This window comes from Oncorhynchus mykiss, chromosome 16 (genome assembly GCF_057628025.1).
Source record: "Oncorhynchus mykiss isolate SJ-2025 chromosome 16, ASM5762802v1, whole genome shotgun sequence".
Classification (NCBI taxonomy): Eukaryota; Metazoa; Chordata; class Actinopteri; order Salmoniformes; family Salmonidae; genus Oncorhynchus; species Oncorhynchus mykiss.
Window position 1 is genome coordinate 68,541,501 of NC_143037.1, and position 6,000 is coordinate 68,547,500.

Sequence of the window (6,000 nt, forward strand, 5' to 3'; positions counted from 1 at the left end):
AATAATAACACAAAAGACAATCTGGGCTAATAATGTAAGAAATAACACACAAAAAAACAAAATACTGCAAAGTTGCTTAGGACTCACCAGCTGTACTCCACCAGTTTGGTACTGGGGACCATTGAGTCCTCTGCATGACTAGAGGTTGGTTTGAGACTGGGGACCTTTGAGTCCTCCGCATGACTAGAGGTTGGGTTGGGACTGGGGACCATTGAGTCCTCTGCATGACTAGAGGTTGGTTTGGGACTGGGGACCTTTGAGTCCTCCGCATGACTAGAGGTTGGTTTGGGACTGGGGACCATTGAGTCCTCCAGATGACTAGAGGTTGGTTTGGGACTGGGGACCATTGAGTCCTCCAGATGACTAGAGGTTGGTTTGGGACTGGGGACCATTGAGTCCTCCAGATGACTAGAGGTTGGTTTGGGACTGGGGACCATTGAGTCCTCATTATAACTAGTGTTTGGTTTGGGACTGGGGACCATTGAGTCCTCCAGGTGACTAGAGGTTGGTTTGGGACTGGGGACCATTGAGTCCTCCAGGTGACTAGAGGTTGGTTTGGGACTGGGGACCATTGAGTCCTCCAGATGACTAGAGGTTGGTTTGGGACTGGGGGTCCCCCAATTGTTGTGGATGATAGTTGTTAATTGTTGAAGTAATAAACTTTGGGCTTGTCCTGTCACCCCGGGGCCAGAGACAGGGCAGAGTCTGTAAAATGACACCCACCACGTCTGACTAGTTGAGACGAGATGAGGTCAGCTGAGGTAAAGAGAGATGTTTCATCAGCATGTTTCATCAACATCTCAGCTTGTTGATAAAGGGCCACTCACGCACGCACGCACGCACACACACACACACACACACACACACACACACACACACACACACACACACACACACAAACGTAGACAGACGCACACACACACGTAGACAGACGCACACACAGCTGTCAGGAGGCTCCCAAAGTTAATTGCGCCCTTGCATGGTCGACTGACAATGCCATGACTTGTCTGGCAGGGTTGGTGGACAGCTTGGTGAATGTCACCTTTCACAGACTTCAGTGTGTGTGTGTGTGTGTGTGTGTGGGGGGGGGGGGGGGTGTATGATGAGTCATGCTGGGAAGAGGTGATATTATGTTGAGTTGCTGTGTGGACAGGAACAGAGTAAAGGTGGGAGAAGAGGGGAGGATACTCCGTTCCATTTCTTCCATTCCAGTCACTACAATGAGCCCATCCTCCTATAGCTCCTCCCACCAGCCTCCACTGGAGTAGAGAGTAGGTATTGACTGGGCTCAGGTGTTTGTTGTCTGATATCCCTGGGGAAATTTTAATAGATCCCTCCCTCTTGTTCTGTCCCCATCACTCAACTTATCCCTGAGAGCTAGCATTCAAGAAAACTGGAAATACTGCACTCTGTGGTAAGGTGCCCTGCTGGTCACTGACTCACCAGCCGTACTCCACCATACAACCACTGTGTGCTTGTGTGCGTGTGTGGTATTGGTACCTCTCTTGCTTCTCTGTGGATCTCTGGCTCAGATCAGATCAATCGTGTTGTCATCAGAAAGCAGTCTAGCAAGAAAGTAGAGAGAGGAATTCTGGAGATGCATTTGAAGTGTACAAAGAAGGGACACTAGGACGTGTCCAAGGAAGGGACAATAGGAAGTGTCCAAGGAAGGGACAATAGGACGTGTCCAAGGAAGGGACAATAGGAAGTGTCCAAGGAAGGGACAATAGGAAGTGTCCAAGGAAGGGACAATAGGACGTGTCCAAGGAAGGGACAATAGGACGTGTCCAAGGAAGGGACAATAGGACGTGTCCAAGGAAGGGACAATAGGACGTGTCCAAGGAAGGGACAATAGGAAGTGTCCAAGGAAGGGACAATAGGAAGTGTCCAAGGGAGGGACAATAGGAAGTGTCCAAGAAAGGGACAATAGGAAGTGTCCAAGGAAGGGACAATAGGAAGTGTCCAAGGAAGGGACAATAGGAAGTGTCCAAGGAAGGGACAATAGGAAGTGTCCAAGGAAGGGACAATAGGAAGTGTCCAAGGAAGAGACAATAGGAAGTGTCCAAGGAAGGGACAATAGGAAGTGTCCAAGGAAGGGACAATAGGAAGTGTCCAAGGAAGGCACAATAGGAGTTGGCTGGCTGAGTGGACAGGGAGAGAGTGAAGGGGGGGATATGGTGAGTTGGCTGGCTGAGTGGACAGGGAGAGAGTGAAGGGGGGGATATGGTGAGTTGGCTGGCTGAGTGGACAGGGAGAGAGTGAAGGGGGGGATATGGTGAGTTGGCTGGCTGAGTGGACAGGGAGAGAGTGAAGGGGGGGATATGGTGAGTTGGCTGGCTGAGTGGACATGGAGAGAGTGAAGGGGGGGGATATGGTGAGTTGGCTGGCTGAGTGGACAGGGAGAGAGTGAAGGGGAGGGAAAAAGGGGGGATACGGTGAGTTGGCTGGCTGAGTGGACAGGGAGAGAGTGAAGGGGGGGTATGGTGAGTTGGCTGGCTGAGTGGACAGGGAGAGAGTGAAGGGGGGGATATGGTGAGTTGGCTGGCTGAGTGGACAGGGAGAGAGTGAAGGGGGGTATGGTGAGTTGGCTGGCTGAGTGGACAGGGAGAGAGTGAAGGGGAGGGAAAAAGGGGAGATATGGTGAGTTGGCTGGCTGAGTGGACAGGGAGAGAGTGAAGGGGGATACGGTGAGTTGGCTGGCTGAGTGGACAGGGAGAGAGTGAAGGGGGGGGATATGGTGAGTTGGCTGGCTGAGTGGACAGGGAGAGAGTGAAGGGGAGGGAAAAAGGGGGGATATGGTGAGTTGGCTGGCTGAGTGGACAGGGAGAGAGTGAAGGGGGATACGGTGAGTTGGCTGGCTGAGTGGACAGGGAGAGAGTGAAGGGGGGGATATGGTGAGTTGGCTGGCTGAGTGGACAGGGAGAGAGTGAAGGGGGGGGGATATGGTGAGTTGGCTGGCTGAGTGGACAGGGAGAGAGTGAAGGGGGGGTACGGTGAGTTGGCTGGCTGAGTGGACAGGGAGAGAGTGAAGGGGGATACGGTGAGTTGGCTGGCTGAGTGGACAGGGAGAGAGTGAAGGGGGGGATACGGTGAGTTGGCTGGCTGAGTGGACAGGGAGAGAGTGAAGGGGGGGATATGGTGAGTTGGCTGGCTGAGTGGACAGGGAGAGAGTGAAGGGGGATACGGTGAGTTGGCTGGCTGAGTGGACAGGGAGAGAGTGAAGGGGGGGATACGGTGAGTTGGCTGGCTGAGTGGACAGGGAGAGAGTGAAGGGGGGGATATGGTGAGTTGGCTGGCTGAGTGGACAGGGAGAGAGTGAAGGGGGGGATATGGTGAGTTGGCTGGCTGAGTGGACAGGGAGAGAGTGAAGGGGGGGATATGGTGAGTTGGCTGGCTGAGTGGACAGGGAGAGAGTGAAGGGAGGGATATGGTGAGTTGGCTGGCTGAGTGGACAGGGAGAGAGTGAAGGGGGGGATATGGTGAGTTGGCTGGCTGAGTGGACAGGGAGAGAGTGAAGGGGGGATATGGTGAGTTGGCTGGCTGAGTGGACAGGGAGAGAGTGAAGGGGGGGTATGGTGAGTTGGCTGGCTGAGTGGACAGGGAGAGAGTGAAGGGAAGGGATAAAGGGGGGATATGGTGAGTTGGCTGGCTGAGTTTACAGGGAGAGAGTGAAGGGGGGATACGGTGAGTTGGCTGGCTGAGTGGACAGGGAGAGAGTGAAGGGGGGGATATGGTGAGTTGGCTGGCTGAGTGGACAGGGAGAGAGTGAAGGGGGGATATGGTGAGTTGGCTGGCTGAGTGGACAGGGAGAGAGTGAAGGGGGGGTATGGTGAGTTGGCTGGCTGAGTGGACAGGGAGAGAGTGAAGGGGAGGGATAAAGGGGGGATATGGTGAGTTGGCTGGCTGAGTGGACAGGGAGAGAGTGAAGGGGGGGATACGGTGAGTTGGCTGGCTGAGTGGACAGGGAGAGAGTGAAGGGGAGGGATACGGTGAGTTGGCTGGCTGAGTGGACAGGGAGAGAGTGAAGGGGGGGATATGGTGAGTTGGCTGGCTGAGTGGACAGGGAGAGAGTGAAGGGGGGGATACGGTGAGTTGGCTGGCTGAGTGGACAGGGAGAGAGTGAAGGGGAGGGATATGGTGAGTTGGCTGGCTGAGTGGACAGGGAGAGAGTGAAGGGGAGGGATATGGTGAGTTGGCTGGCTGAGTGGACAGGGAGAGAGTGAAGGGGAGGGATATGGTGAGTTGGCTGGCTGAGTGGACAGGGAGAGAGTGAAGGGGGGATACGGTGAGTTGGCTGGCTGATTTGACAGGGAGAGAGTGAAGGGGGGGATACGGTGAGTTGGCTGGCTGAGTGGACAGGGAGAGAGTGAAGGGGAGGGATACGGTGAGTTGGCTGGCTGAGTGGACAGGGAGAGAGTGAAGGGGAGGGATATGGTGAGTTGGCTGGCTGAGTGGACAGGGAGAGAGTGAAGGGGGGGATACGGTGAGTTGGCTGGCTGATTTGACAGGGAGAGAGTGACAGACAGAAAGGTAGAAAGGAGCTCAATACTTTTCAAAGTGAAATCAGTCAGACACAGAATGGACAGAGAGATTGGCGAGGTAAAATTCACCACCAAGAGCATACATTTTGTTTACTAGTGCAAGCGATGTGCTGGTGAGATCATCCTGACTGTAAACACACCAATCTTACTGTCGTTCCAATTCCAGTTAGCTTGTGAAGTTTGTTAGTATTTCAGGAATAACGTTTCTTTCTTTCGATCTTGAAAGTCCCATGTATACATGGAGAGATTTTTACTCAGGTTTAATGCTAAGTAGTCTTTTTAATTATACAAGTATATGAATACACACATTGCATTGAACCAAATGACCAGCAGGGGTCACTTCAGGGTAATGTATAAATGGTGCAGATTTATAATGTGTGCTTAGACTCCTCTAAAACCCAGTAGTCTAAGGGCACAGCCACAAAGACTCAGCCTCTTTGGCTTGGACTGGGAACAACACATACTTTTTGTGTTTCCTTTCCATCATTATTCGCCCCATCTTTGTACTTTTGCAATCTGCTCGAGATATCTTATTTCTGACTGAAGTCATGTTCATAGTGTCACGATCTGAACAGTGCTGTCCTGCAGCTCAGCTAATATCTCAGTTTCCCAACACAATGCTCGCTGGTCATTTATCTGCCGTTGGGGTCAATAATGTCTCCCTCACATTAAGTTGAGGGGGACATTAGATCAAGTTTACCAGGCCCGTATAAGAAACAGTCAAACCATATCCAATGAAAGTTTAAAGTGCACATACACATCTTCAATGTCCTTCACAGAGAAATAAGCACAGTCATGGGAATTGAAAGTGTGTTCTCATGGGGACTTCAGTGAACACCAGACCCTGTACCAGAGGGCCCACTTTCCCTGCCTGCTCAGTGTGAAAGACACACAGGGTCTGGTGCTGTGTGGTGGGGAGCTGCAGGCAGGCAACCAGGCAGCCAGGCAGGCAGCCAGGCAGGTAGCCAGGCAGCAAGGCAGACAGCCAGGCAGGCAGCCAGGCAGGTAGCCAGGCAGCAAGGCAGACAGCCAGGCAGGCAGCCAGGCAGCAAGGCAGGCAGGCAGCCAGCCAGCCACCATTCTCAGGGGACTTGAGTAACATTGTGACAATGTCCCAACCACCTTTACTGCAAAGTCATACACCTGCATCACCTACAGAACTGGTGCTACTGCACACCATAGTCTCAATGTCTATTTATTCCTGCCTCACGTACACTGCTGTGTGTGGTGTGTGTTTAGGATAAACCTGTGTGTGTGTGTGTGTGTGTGTGTGTGTGTGTGTGTGTGTGTGTGTGTGTGTGTGTGTGTGTGTGTGTGTGTGTGTGTGTGTGTGTGTGTGTGTGTGTGTACGAAACTTCATCTAGATGGAAGGTTTTGAGACAATGTGTTATTGAGAGGTCGTGAGGCAGAAAAAACAAGCAATGTTAAAATGATTAAATCGCATTAAATCACTGTGTCA